This window comes from Hyperolius riggenbachi, chromosome 5 (assembly GCF_040937935.1).
Source record: "Hyperolius riggenbachi isolate aHypRig1 chromosome 5, aHypRig1.pri, whole genome shotgun sequence".
NCBI lineage: Eukaryota > Metazoa > Chordata > Amphibia > Anura > Hyperoliidae > Hyperolius > Hyperolius riggenbachi.
This window is the reverse complement of record NC_090650.1, coordinates 323,507,620-323,522,834: the sequence shown is the minus strand read 5'-3', so window position 1 is coordinate 323,522,834 and position 15,215 is coordinate 323,507,620. Positions and strand designations below refer to the sequence as shown.

Genomic DNA, 15,215 nt, shown 5'->3' with positions numbered 1-15,215 from the left:
CAACATTTCTTGTCTTGCATCAGTACCAGCCTCTAATGTAAGCTTGCAGAATAATATCCTACATCATTGAAAGCAATCGCTGTGATTGATGACCAAGTTAACTAAGGTAGTAAAACCTTTTTAATAAGGACAAAGTTATACTTTTTCCCTCTGTGGGCCAACTTTCTTAAGCTTTCCCCATGTGCAGCAGCACCCATTCATTTTCATTTGCAGCCCCACTTCCACATATAACATCCATATACAGCTTCTTTGGGCAGCAGCTCCCTTTTTGCATATGTTCCTGCTGCATTCTCTTCCATATGTAGCAACCTCTCTTCCATTTCCAGCCATCTCCTTGTGAAGCGGCCGTTCAAGACCCGGGCCTTTGTGGCCTCTTTTTAGAAATCTGCCCCTGCCTCTGAGAAGGCAGCACTGGAACTTGCTGCTGACTACTAGCTCCTCTTAGATCTTGTCAAAGAAATTCTATTAATTTTACTGTATGTTGATTGTATGTACAGTGGTTTGCAAAAGTTTTCATCCCCCTTGAAGTTTTCCACATTTTGTCATATTACTGCCATAAACATGAATCAATTTTATTGGAATTCCACGTGAAAGACCAATACAAAGTGGTGTACACGTGAGAAGTGGAATGTAAATCATACATGATTCCAAACATTTTTTACAAATAAATAACTGCAAAGGGGGGTGTGCGTAATTATTCAGCCCCCTTTGGTCTGAGTGCAGTCAGCTGCCCATTGACATTTCCTAACAAGCGCTAATGAATAAATAGAGTGCACCTGTGTGTAATCTAATGTAAATACAAACACGGCTGCTCTGTGAGGGCCTCAGAGGTTGTCTAAGAGAATATTGGGAGCAGCAACACCATGAAGTCCAAAGAACACACCAGACAGGTCAGGGATAAAGTTATTGAGCAATTTAAAGCAGGCTTAGGCTACAAAAAGATTTCTAAAGCCTTGAACATCCCACGGAGCACTGTTCAAGCGATCATTCAGAAATGGAAGGAGTATGGCACAACTGTAAACCTACCAAGACAAGGCCATCCACCTAAACTCACAGGCCGAACAAGGAGAGCGCTGATCAGAAATGCAGTCAAGAGGCCCATGGTGACTCTAGATGAGCTGCAGAGATGATATTGGAATCATGTATGATTTCCGTTCCACTTCTCACATGTACACCACTTTGTATTGGTCTTTCACGTGGAATTCCAATAAAATTGATTCATGTTTGTGGTAGTAATATTACAATATGTGGAAAACTTCAAGGGGCCGAATACTTTTGCAACCCACTGTAAATGTACACAGCCTGCAATTGGACCAATCAAAGTAATTAGCGATCGCATTTGGTTCTATTATAAGCTGCTTACATTTGTATACAATTAACATACAGTTACATTTGCATATTAACATTAACATAACAGTTTAATCAACTCCAAATTATTATCACCTTACTGACTAGGTCTAGCTTTTCTTCTGCCTTCATAGACATGAGTACTGTTTGCTACCTCAAAGGCGCCACAACTCTTCTTATAAAGATATGTGATATGACACCAGCAGTGTGCCTCATCGCATCTCTATAAACACCATTTTGTTAGATACTGCTACCTTGATATGTAAAACAAATATTTGCCAGAGAATTTGCTTTTCAGTATTTATCACATATTATTTATTTTGTACATAACTTGCAGTGATGTCAAGTGTCAAGACTCATATCAGTGAGATTTCAATGTTCCGGGAAAATGCAATTTTAATCCGGCTATACTTCTTGGTGTCAGATTCTATTAGCGTTAAGCAGCGCAGTGATAGCAGCAAATTGGTGGAGAAGCAGAAAGCAGTATGAATTTACATGTGTAAAAATGTTAATTTTTGTTTATGTAGGAATTTAATGTGCTTTACTCCTGAGAATAGTGTAGTAATTAAACCCTCAGCTAAACACAATGCTCTATTGTGATACTTTTTAATTGTAAAATATGTCATCAGTTCAGAGAAAATAACACATTAATCTTCAAAGATTTTATACATTTACAATACACGAGCGTCTTACAAAACATACAGTGGTGTGAAAAAATATTTGCCCTGGTTCTGGTATCTCCAGTTACTATATATTTTCACACTAAATGGCATTTAATTGTCTACCAAAATGTAATGCTACTCAAATGAATAAACAGTCATTAGATTACTATTGTGCAGCCCTAGTCCACCACCCTGGATATGTCTTTGTTAGTACAGGTGAATAAGGGAGTATGTGATTACTCACACAATTTACATATGTAAAGCAGCCATTTCAAAGAAATGTCCTTTGTATACAGGCTTTTGTGACTGACCTTTCCTAAATACAGAGCTGCCAGGAGAGTGGATGTTTCTTCCTCTGCAGAGCCAACATCTGATCTGAACCCACCTACTTCCTGCCTCTCCTTCCTCCTATGGAGCACAGAAAGGAAGTGGGAAGGGTCAGCTCTGTATTCACAGGTGCCCCCCTCCAACTCCTCATGGACTACCTTCTGTGCGTGATAGCATAGTGGGAGGAGTTTGGGCAGCTCTTAGACTACTTTTCAGTACAGACAAGCAGTACAGGACATTACCATAGGAAGCTAGCACAGCAAACCCAGTCAGCCAGGTGGTAATAATAATAATACAAGATTAGTTAGAGTGACCAGATGTCCCGGATTGCCCGGGACGCGTCCCGGATTCGGGGTCCGCTGTCCCAGGCAGCATGAGGTCCCGGGAAACGTCCCGCTTTCAGCAGCGGGACGTCCTGGCCTCGGGACTCTGGCCACTCTATACTCATGAACTGGCAGCGGCATCTATAGACGCCGTGCCAGTTCATTGCCTGCAGCCCCGCTCCAGCCTCCTTCTTCCGGTGTCTGTTCCGACACCGGCAGGTGAGCAGGGCTACGGCAAGATGGCTGCCGGAGCCCTGTACTGGAGACTATTTGTGTCTCCAGTACAGGGCTTCAGGCGCCATCTTGCTGTAGCCCTGTCAGCACGGGAGAAAAGATCAGGAGCAAGATGGTCCCGGGAGCAGCGTGCCAGAGGCCGGAGACTTCTGCCAGGTGAGTAAATGCTTTCTTTTCCAGGTGAAATGTTTGCCCGCATTGCGTTTTTTTTCCAGGTGAAATGTTTGCCCGCATTGCGTTTTTTTTCCAGGTGAAATGTTTGCCCGCATAGCGTTTTTTTTTCCAGGTGAAATGTTTGCCCGCATTGCGTTTTTTTTCCAGGTGAAATGTTTGCCCGCATTGCGTTTTTTTTCAGGTGAAATGTTTGCCCGCATTGCGTTTCTTTTCCAGGTGAAATGTTTGCCCGCATTGCGTTTTTTTCCAGGTGAATTGTTTGCCCACATTGCGTTTCTCTTCTGGTGAAATGTTTGCCCACATTGCGTTTCTTTTCTGGTGAAATGTTTGCCCGCATTGCGTTTCTTTTCTGGTGAAATGTTTGCCCGCATTGCGTTTATTTTCTGGTGAAATGTTTGCTTGCATTGCGTTAATTTTCTGGTGAAATGTTTGCCCGCATTGCGTTTCTTTTCTGGTGAAATGTTTGCCCGCATTACGTTTATTTTCTGGTGAAATGTTTGCCCGCATTGCGTTAATTTTCTGGTGAAATGTTTGCCCGCATTGCGTTTATTTTGTACTGACATGTTGGGCGCATTGTGTTTATTTTGTACTGACATGTTGGCCGCATTGCGTTTATTTTGTACTGACATGTTTGTCCGCATTGCGTTTATTTTCTGGTGAAATGTTTGCCTGCATTGCGTTAATTTTCTGGTGAAATGTTTGCCCGCATTGCGTTAATTTTGTACTGACATATTGCCCGCATTGCGTTAATTTTGTACTGACACGTTGCCCGCATTGCGTTCATTTTGTACTGACATGTTTGCCCGCATTGCGTTTATTTTGTACTGACATGTTTGCCCGCATTGCGTTTATTTTGTACTGACATGTTTGCCCGCATTGCGTTTATTTTGTACTGACATGTTTGCCCGCATTGCGTTTATTTTCTGGTGAAATGTTTGCCCGCATTGCGTTTATTTTATGGTGAAATGTTTGGCCGCATTGCGTTTATTTTGTACTGACATGTTGCCCGCATTGTATTTATTTTATACTGACATGTTGCCCGCATTGCGTTTATTTTGTGCTGACATGTTGCCCATTGCGTTTATTTTCTGGTGTTCGGGGTAACTGTTACTGCATTTATTATTTAATGCTCATAGATGGCTATGTTTGCTGCTTTGTGGTTACGGTACACTATTAGCATCACACAGTTTCTGCACACCCATGATGCAAAGTCTCGATTGTCTACATCATGGCGTAAACACCGCTTTCTTATGCCTCGCTGTTACATCATTACGTTAGCTCCGCCCATACAATGTCATGGCCACGCCCACACAACTACATGTGCAGTAACATGGACCCCATCGAGCTCAGCTAAGAGGCTGATTTTTAAAAGCATGAGAAATTCAGCAATATGTATATGTAATATGCTGCATTATATCCATTTCTGTTACCTCTAAATAATGTTCAGCCACACCCGCTGTGAACTACGGCATTGTTCCTCTTCCTGCTGCCGAACTGCTTTCCTTTACAGCTCGAATTCCATACTCTCTTTTTAACTCCTTCCAGGCCGCCTAACGCCGGCAGGCGTCGGGAAGGTGGCTCCCCCAGGACCGCCTAACGCAGATCGGCGGCAAGTCCTGAAGGCACAGATTAGCAGAGATTGCGCACGCGGATACGCTTGCATCCTCGCTGAACCTGCCAGCCGCAATCTGAAAAAAAATACAAAAACAACGTTGAAACTGCTTGTACAGCGCTGCGTTTTAATGCAGCACTGTATAGCGGACAGCTCTGTCACTCAGCTGTCTCCAGGAGAGGCTCAAACAGCGATCCCTCTAATAGGCTGATGGCTATGAGAGGAGATCACAATGATTGGATCCCAGGGGGGAGGAAGGGGGCGGAATTATATGTATGTATGGCCGTGCAGCACACTGCTAAAGCTGCAATGGGCTGAATTGTAAAAAATGGCCTGGTCACTAGGGGGGGTATAAGCCTGCTGTCCACCTCAACTGGTTAAGTAGCAGTAAGGGAGCTTACACACATTTCATTTTAATTGGCCAATCACTGGCCAATTTACCACTTCCATGCAGTATGAGAGCTTACCTACAGAAACTGTTCATAATATTGAAAATCTGTTGGCCCTTATACTACATGGAAGGAGTAAAATTGGACAATCATAATTGGATGTGTGTACCAGGATTAACACTTATTGCTGTTTTAGATGCATCATCATCATGGAGGTGGAAATTGGAGATGGTCAATGTGATGCTAAAATACCCAGCTTGCATGCAGATTTTGTATGCAGCTTGGAACTGAGCCAATTAAAAGCACTTTCTGCTAGTTTTATAGGTCCCGTTCCAAGCTGCATACTATTTGTTTTATATTTGCATGTAAGGAGTTCTTAGCATCTCATTGGCCATCTCTAGTGGCAATACCATTCCAAGTCAGTGGGAGGAAGCCTCACAAGGTTGCTTCCTCCTGTCAGTTACTTTGCATGGCTGCACCATTATCTCTGGGCTTCTGCTACTTTATAGCTGTAAGAAACCATTCATGCAATTGGATGGCTTTGGCCAATGTGAATGTGGCTTGCTGCTGCACATTCATGGTCTTATAAATACTATAAGTACAGTACATGAAGAATTTGAATGATAGCACAACAAAGTAAACTGTTAGCTGTAATTATTGTGGTCTTTCAACTTCCCTGGTGGTTTGAAGCTTTGCTTCTAAAAGAAGAAGAACAACAACAACCGGGCAGCACGGTGGTGTAATGGTTAGTACTCTTGCCTTGCAGTGCTGGGTCCCCTGGTTTGAATCCCAGCCAGGTCAACATCTGCAAGGAGTTTGTATGCATTTCCTCCGGGCACTCCGGTTTCCTCCCACATTCCAAAAAACATACAGATAAGTTAATTGGCTTCCCCCTATATTAGCCCTAGACCAGGGGCGTCTCTAGCCATTTTGTCACTCCAGGCGAGAAATCCTGTGGCACCCCCCCCCCCCCGTGATTGCCCCCAGTCCCATACCCCGCACCCCTCATGGTGAACACCACTCCTGTGGTGAACCCCACCCCCAAGACCCCCGAAAATCATAATGCAGCAGCGTTTCACCAGAAAATGTACTTATTGCGGCATGGGTTCACCAGAAAATAGTTGTTATGCAGCAGAGCGTTTCACCATAAAATATACTTATTGCGGCATGCACTCACACACACCACACACAGTACACACACACACACACACACACACACACACACACACACACACACACACACACAGTACACACACTGCACACAACATACACACTATACACAGTACACACACACACACACACACACACACACACACACTAGACATGCACAGCACAGTACACACACTATACACACACACACACACACACACACACAACATACACACACACACACAGTACACACACTGCACACAACATACACACTATACACAGTACACACACACACACACACACACACACTTTAGACACGCACAGCACAGTATACACACACACACACACACACAGTACACACACTGCACACAACATACACACACACACACACAGTACACACACTGCACACAACACACACACACACACACACACACACACACACACACACACACACAGAGAGAGCACACTATACACAGCACACAGTAGACATACACTATACACATACAGAGATAGGAGGAGTGGAGTGAGACTGAGAATAGCCTGAGAAGGAGCAGTTTATCTGTATTGCAGTCCCACATTACACAGAGACTAGTTGCTGGTAATAGGACTGCTGTCCCTGCCAATCTCTTACACAAGTAAGCAAGCAGCCCTCCTGGAGTCTAGGGACTGTCAAAACTTTTCAACCTGTTTAAGACCTTATCTGCACATGCAGTCATTATAACAATGGAGAGAGACCAGACAGATTTTTTCCCACTGACCCTCCAGACGAGTTCTACATCATGCTGTGTATATTTACCAGCTAGCCTGCCCTCTAATTGCACTTTTATCAGCTAGCCTAGTATTTTACATTGCCTTACATCAACAAACCTGAATACAGCAGACACAGGACCAACCCTAAATCATTGAATGAAAGGCGGCCTGGGGGGAAGTCAATGCCTGGCTGCTACACAGTCTCTACATCCACGCAGTTAGCAGTAGCAGAGAGAGAGGGACTGAATTCTCAGGAGTTGGACTCAGGAGCTGATGATGCTGTACTCCTCGGATCCCTGACTAGGATGAGTGCCTTCTCTCACTGACTCATTCATTACTGTGGTTCTTTGAATCATTGAGCTGAAGTCCAGTCAGCCCCGCTGCTGCTGTGTAAACTGACACCTGAGTCAGCTGAGAGGCATTTCTTCTCTCACTACTCAGTGCAGAAGCGCCCTTGCCTCTTCCTGTCGCCTTAGGCGAAAATTTATAGCTGCCTAATGGCTCGGACGCCTCTGCCCTAGACTTACGATACATGCACTACACGATACATACATAGACATATGACTATGGTAGGGATTGTGAGTTCCTCTGAGGGACAGTTAGTGACAAGACAATATACTCTGTACAGTGCTGCGGAAGATGTCGGTGCTATATAAACATTAATAATAATTTTAAAAAATGTAAATGTAAAAATACTGAAATAATCAGATCACCAGTATAGCCAGTATAGTTAGCCAGAGAGGTCTCCCAAGTTTAGGAAGGCAGAAAGTGCCCCCCAGCCCCCAGTGTTGGTAGCCAGAAAGTATCCTCCCCCCAATATAGGTAGCCAGGAAATCCCCCCTTCCAAGTATAGGTGTCAAAAAGTGCCTTTCCCCTTCAGTATAGGTAGCCAGACAGGGTGACACAATCTCCTATCCAAAGTGAGCAGTGGACCGGAATACACCTCACAACCAGGATCCAGCCACATGCAGCAGATCTTCATCATGTCCCCCAAAGCACATTATGTCTATGGTGAGAGCACCATATTTCATTGATACTGCTTGGAACTACTTTCATCACATTGCTGTGTGAATAAGAATCATAATACTGGTGAACAATCTAATAGTGTAATCTGTACAGTGAACAGTACCATGGTGGTCAGACAGTTGTGTTGTACTTACCAGACCTGAACTGAATTCAGACTTGTTTTTGTATAGTATAATTATTGTATTGATTTCTGACTTCTACTGATTTCTTAGTGTTAGAGATGGCTTTGTTTTATTTTTCTAGCCCCAAGGATGACAAACTAGAATAGTCTGAAAGTATGACATTCTGTTGAGTCCTCTAGTATACATCTTATTAGTATGATTTATTGAGTATTTAATTCTAACATATCTTTCATAAACTGTTTCATCTTGTACACAAGTACTAAGCATGTGAGTACTCCCAGCTGATACCTTTGAAGGCTGAGGCCTGCACCCAGCTTGATATTTGCAATCAATCGATCTGCAGCTTGTCTGGTTTGAACTTTAGGTTAATACACAGAGAGCAGATAGTTTAGTTCTTCCCCTATTGCTCTTTGTTGTGGCGCATTTGTCCACCAGAGTCCCATGTCAATGTCACCTTAAACACTGTTGCATGTGAGTCATCAGCACTTTTAGCTAGCTTGGTCATTAGAGCTCCTGAGACATGCTCTTAATGAACCACCTTTATTTTACACCTATTGGGGTCTTACTCTTAAAGTCACATCTGTCATATTGAGAGCACTGAGAGATCAGAGTTTACCCCCTTTACTGCTTTGTGTTACTGTAGGGTGAATCTATATTATTGTGTGTACTCTCTGCGCACATGACTCAGGCAGGACCAGCAATAGGTTAATGACTTCATGCACACCACAGTTTGTCCACCTTTCACAATTCCTATACTACCACAACAACCAAACCTGCACTACAGCTTCCCTTCTGCCACTGTCTGCAGAATTACAGACATTGTACTCTAACGCTGATTTCTGAACACCAGAATTGCGGTCCCACAAGACAGAAGCTACAAACAGATGATGCTACACGAGAGTTCAACTAAAACAATGTTTGCTCAACTACGGATTAAAGCCTTTAGTGATTGTCTAGGAAATGTAATTCTGTTAGTTTTATGTTTCAGCAGATAAACAATTATTGCTCAATGACATTCACAGGATCATCACATGACTCTTTCTTTATTGCCATTACTACAGGAGCAATCTTAGGTCATAAAACCCTGATATTTGAGAGACGTTCCTTAAAGAGAACCTGTACTGAGTAAAAATATTTAAAATAAACACATGAGGTAACTTCAAATGAACATTGCATAGTTAGCTTGCCATCAGTTCCTCTCAGAAGCTCACCATTTTCTTTTGACAATAATCCTTTCCAGTTCTGACAATATTTTGTCAGATCTGAAATATATCAGTTGCTGTCAGTTATATATCAGTTGCTGTCAGTTATAGCTGAGAGGAAAACTGATGTACCAAGTAATGTCCATGTTTCCCTATGGCTCAAGTGGGCGATGTTACAGTTTAACTGTGTGCTGACCAGAAAGCTGTTATGGGTAATGACCATTTTCAAAATGGAGGACGGAAAATTCCCTTGATCACAGAGAACAAACAGGACGCGGGAGAGGAGAAAGACACTGAGGAGTAGACTACATGGAAGGTAAGTATGACTTGTGTATGCTTATTTTGACTTTTAATTTTCAGTTTAGGTTTTCTCTAAGGTACACATACCTCTAGAATACAACATTATAAATAAAACCACTGGTAAAGATGCAAATATCTAGTTTATTGAGGTTAAACCACTTCCTGTGTACAGTAGTTTTATTGTATTCTCAAAAAAAAAATGGCATTAACCCACAAGCATTATCTTTCCATTGACAATTCCTATCTGTGGGTCCCTGGTCTTCTACCTCCAAATTTGGCAACAATCTGTTGGGAAGTCCAAGTGGCATGTATGTGACCTGATCGATCACATGTCCACCATGAAGCATAGTTAGCATAGTCACCTATTCTTTTTAATGTATGCTTACGCAGGCTGACAAAAATGTACACCACAACTGTATCCCAATGCGGTACTTCCTGTCCAGCAGGAAGTATGTCACTAGGCGGCAAAGGGTGTGCAGGGATGGGGGGAGCGATGGGGACAGAATCACACTGCCAACACACAGGCCAGATATAAACCCGGCCTCAGCATTATGCCTGGTGCACACAATGAGATTTTTCTGGCAGATTTACTGTCAGATCAATTATTTTCAACATGTCCAATTTGATTTCCGGTCGATTTTCTGTTCATTTCTATGGAAAATCGATCAGAAAATTGATCGGAAATCAGATTGGATATGTTGGAAATAATCGATCGGACAGTAAATCTGCCAAAAAATCTCACTGTGTGTACCAGGCAAAAGGGGAGGGTGAGGATTCATTCGGCTCTTATTTGTGTGTCTAGAGGGACCTCTATTAATGCAGAAAAACATTTGGACAACAGACACATTTATCACCCCCTTGCAACTCGCACACACATTCAGGCTACACTATGGCAGCTTGGCAACATGCATGATCATAGTACATCCAATGTACATTTTTAAGGGATCCACTTTGTCAGGGTTTTTTTTTTGTCCTTTGGCATCTGTTGTGTGTTTTTGACAAAACAGACAGCTGAGGGAACTGATGTTGGGTTGCATTCCACTACCGCAAACAAGACAACGTACATGTTGAAAACGGACTTGTCTTGATCCTATTGATAACATAGAATCAGTTGCATTTTCTAGTCAGTTTCTAGTCAGGGCCGGTTCTAGACTTTTTGCTGCCTGAGGCAAGGGGGGAGGCAGGAGAGCAGCATTGTTTCGTTTGACTTGCACAGCAAAAGGGAGGAGGTGACATTGCTGCCCTGACTGAGGAGGAATGGAGGATTGTCGACTGGCTGAGGGTGAGCAGTTTGTTTGTCACAGACTCACAGCCAGCCAGTGTGTTATTGTGTTGAGCTGCAGCATGTCAGGTCTCAAGTTGTTGCATATGCTCCCTTGCTGACTGAGAACATTAAAATAAGCAGAGTAAATTGTTGGGTGCTGAGCGATCATTCCAAATCTGGAAAGGGGATGGGGGGGGGGGGGGGGGGGGGGCGCACCCTCATAAGTTTGCCCCAGGCAGTGAAAAGTCTAGAACCAGCACTAATGATTGTGCACCATTAGTGCCAGGTACAATTTAAAAGCATGCTAGGCTTGGAAAAAAATGTATTTTTTAATTGAATATTGGAGTAAAATATAGCACCCTAATAAACCCATTCACTAATCATGCACATAAAGCAAGCATCTGTACATTACCCACACATAGACATTTCCAGGGAGACTCAGGGCATCACTCGACTTGGTGACTGATGAAGCATCCGATTCGATAGTTTTCAAATCGGATGCAAACTGGTGCCGCCACAAGCATGCCAGATTTTACCAATTTCAGCTCGAAATTGGTAAAATATATCAGATGGACATGCTGCAAGACGTGTGGATGACATGGTCGAAGGGGTGCGCTACAATAACAACGTCGATATTTGGACAAGTGGCAAACACAACAGAACCATCAGCTAGGTTTCCCATAATGTGAATGTGCCCCCCACCCATACAATTAATACTTTAGCTATCCTCTGTCTCCTGCCATGGTCCCCATGCATCATCCGCATTGCCGATGGCCTCTGTAGATCATGAAGCACCTGTGACATCACACATCCCACGTGCTTAACACCAGAAGCCCGTCCGCAATGCAGAAGATGAATGGGGACCACGGCGCGTGAAAGTGGACAGGTAAAGTATTAATTGCATGGGTGGGGGGCTACATTTAGGGGTCAGCGATGGTGGCGGCATCTCAAGGCTGATTCCTAAGAGGCTTTATACTAAATCTCTTGCTTCTGAATTAGCCTGGGCTGAATGGGCAGCCAGCAGATCTCTCTTTGATCAGAGATCGATCTAATCAGTCATCATTTAACTTTTGGACACCTTTATATTGAAAATGCCATTTCCAACCGCAGGCTAAAACACAGGAAAGCTCTGTCAGGAATCACACAATATCAGATTGAACAGCTCCGCTGATGACTGTGTGTGCAGCTTATCTTCTGCTTTTTTTTTACCTGTGTCTGGCTGAGCTGAGGTCCATCCGAGGTCATAGTCACACAGCCTTTGCAGCACGAGGCACGCTGGAGGGATTTCTGTCCTGACTTCCTGAACTCAGATGTCACTGTGTCCTCCTCCTGTGCTATCAGTGCCCCTGCCCCCTGCCTGCACTATACTATGGAGATCAACCATCTCTCCTGCTGCTTGCAACTGTTTGTTGTGGGAATGGGGCGGGCTCAGCTGCCTCTCCTCTCTCCTTAGCATTAGCTGGAGTTGGACACCATGAGGAGGAGTTATGTTCTGCTGTTTGGAGGGAATGAGACCTGATGTTTCTCATCCTCGCCTCGCTGCCTGGTATCTCACTACAGAGCGCGTTAACATGAGGTCAGCAGCGTCTCCCAGCCTCAGTGAGCACGCTGCCTAGAGTCACATGGTGCAGGCTGGAGTGGAGAGTGTCTCGTTATCATGGTAACGCGACTCAGCCTTTCAGAAACTGATTGCCGCTGCAATAGGCAGGCAGGTAGAGAGCCACTCTGCTATCCGATTATTACATGCTGGGGCCCCTTATCCACAGCAGCAGCAGCAAGCATGTTAGGACAAAAAAATTACATGCTGACATGGCACTTAGACCCTGAATGGGGCCCTAAGCAGACAGTAGTGCCTGGTTGAAGATCCGGCTCTGACACTTAGTGATATTTGAGAAGTGAAACTGTTTATTGGATTTACAGAAAGTATGCAATAATTGTTTAAACAAAATTAGGCAGATGCATACATTTGGGCACCACAAAAAAGAAATTAAATCAATATTTAGTAGGTCCTCCTTTTGCAGAAATTACAGCCTCTAAGTGCTTCCTGTAGGTTCCAATGACAGTCTGTATTCTGGTTAAAGGTATTTTGGACCATTCCTCTTTGCAAAACATCTCAAGTTCATTCAGATTTGATAGCTTCTGAGCATAGACAGCTCTCTTTAACTCACACCACAGATTTCCAATTATATTCAGGTCTAGGGACTGAGATGGCCATTCCAAAACGTTGTACTTGTTCCTCTGCATGAATGCCTTAGTGGATTTTAAGCAGTGTTTAGGGCCGTTGTCTTGTTGAAAGATCCAGACCCAGCGCAGCTTCAGCTTTGTCACTGATTCCTGGACATTGGTCTCCATAATCTGCTGATACTGAGTGGAATCCATGCTTCCCTCAACTTTGACAAGATTCCCAGTCCCTGCACTAGCCACACAGCCCCACAGCATGATGGTACATGTTTTACTGTAGGTAGCAGGTGTTTTTCTTGGAATGCTGTGTTCTTTTTCCTCCATGCATAACACCCCTTGTTATGCCCAAATAACTCAATTTTAGTTTCATCAGTCCACAGCACCTTATTCCAAAATGAAGCTGGCTTCTCCATATGAGCTTTAGCGTACCTCAAGTGTCTCTGTTTGTGCTGTGGGTGGCGAAAAGGCTTCCTCTGCATCACTCTCGCATACAGCATCTCCTTGTGTAAAGTGCGCCGAATGGTTGAACAATGCACAGTGACTCCATCTGCAGCAAGATGATGTTGTAGGTTTTTGGTGCTGGTCTGTGGGCTGACTCTGACCATTCTCACCATTCGTCGCTTCTGTCCATAGGAGATTTTTCTTGGTCTGCCACTTCAAGCCTTAACTTGAACTGAGCCTGTGGTCTTCCATTTCCTCAATATGTTCCTAACTTTGGAAACAGACAGCTGAAATCTCTGAGACAGCTTTCTGTATCCTTCCCATAAACCATGATGGTGAACAATCTTTGTCTTCAGTTCATTTGAGAGTTGTTTTAAGACCCTCATGTTGCTACTCTTCAGAGAAATTTTAAAGAGGAGGGAAACTTACAATTGACCCCCTTAAATACTTTTTCTCATAATTGGATACACATGTGTATGTAGGTCAAGGGTCTCTGAGCTTACCAAGCCAATTTGAGTCCTGAAAATTAGTTCTAAAGGTTTTGGAATCAATAAAACATCCCAAATGTATGCACTTGCTTAATTTTACTTAAACAATTATTGCACACTTTCTGTAAATCCAATGAACGTAATTTCACTTCCCAAATATCACTGTGTGTGTCTCCTATATGATATATATATAACTGACATTTTTTATCATAACAACCAACAATTTATACAGGAAAATCATGACGATTAACATGGTTGTCAAACTTTCGCATCCCACTGTATATCAGTGAGAGATGCGGCATGCTGGGTCATCTCACCTGAACATAGTCCGATATCCTTGTTCTCATCCATGCTCCGCCCCCTCCATTATGTGCCCCACATTGCCCATCCACCACTCTTCACAGTCACAGAACACCTTGCTAAAAAGAAATGCAATAAGTTGGGAGTTGAGCAATATGTTTATTGCACTATACATACTTTTCAGTAGATAAATACATTTATTTATATAGAACTGGACATCACCCTAAAAGAGAGAAAACTACATTTTACACTTAATAAACAAATAGAAATAAACACCAGCCGTAGCAGTTTCTTCGCCTCCGTGGGTTCCTTTTAAACTAAATTCACTTTGATTGTTGAAAACATATTGTTACGGTGTTGACAAGCTTATTCTTAAGCTTTAATAAACGGCACTAAGCACTGTGTAATAAAGGAAGGATAAACAATGCCTGATAAATTGTAGTCCCCACATATATGTTTTGTTTAAGGTTTTGTCAATAACAATATTTCACAGCTAAAAGTCACTTCCATGCACTCCTGCAAGTGCCTCGCCTCTGAATCGCAGCTATTCCTACCTGCTTTTGTTTACATTGTTAACCATAGAAAGATTTGTTTAATCATGATTCAATTCTTAAAATGCTAGAATTAGCATTTGCATGAAAAGTTACTGTTGTATTACATTAAACAACTAATTAAGCTTGACTGATTCACAAATAGGGGGAAAATCATCCATAGACTAGGCTTTGTTGAATCAAGCGTTCTTTTAGCTGTAATTTGTGAAGTCTGAACAGCCATGAAACTTCTGTTTTTTTTATTGCGGTGACAGTAATTATATCCGATTTTGGAGCAGTTTAGGGTTTTTTTGTATTAGAAGTTGTCTACAAGTGGCTTACAGATTTTTGTCTCATTCTAATGAAGCTATTCTTCTCCAGGTTTTGTAAGGGT

The 15,215-nt window shown here is 43.0% G+C and overlaps 1 protein-coding gene and 1 long non-coding RNA gene across 5 annotated transcripts in view; one reads left to right on the top strand and one right to left on the bottom strand.

The window, feature by feature from the left end:
• The window catches only part of LOC137518884 (uncharacterized), a 74,549-nt gene that overhangs the window by 6,546 nt on the left and 52,788 nt on the right, over nt 1-15,215 (bottom strand). The window contains exon 4 of the long non-coding RNA XR_011020918.1: nt 14,309-14,410. This is a non-coding gene — a long non-coding RNA (uncharacterized lncRNA). The remainder of the gene's footprint in view (nt 1-14,308; nt 14,411-15,215) is intronic.
• ZNF521 (zinc finger protein 521) overlaps nt 1-15,215 on the top strand; it is a 404,909-nt gene that overhangs the window by 366,989 nt on the left and 22,705 nt on the right. The gene's annotated exons all lie outside the window — the stretch shown is intronic.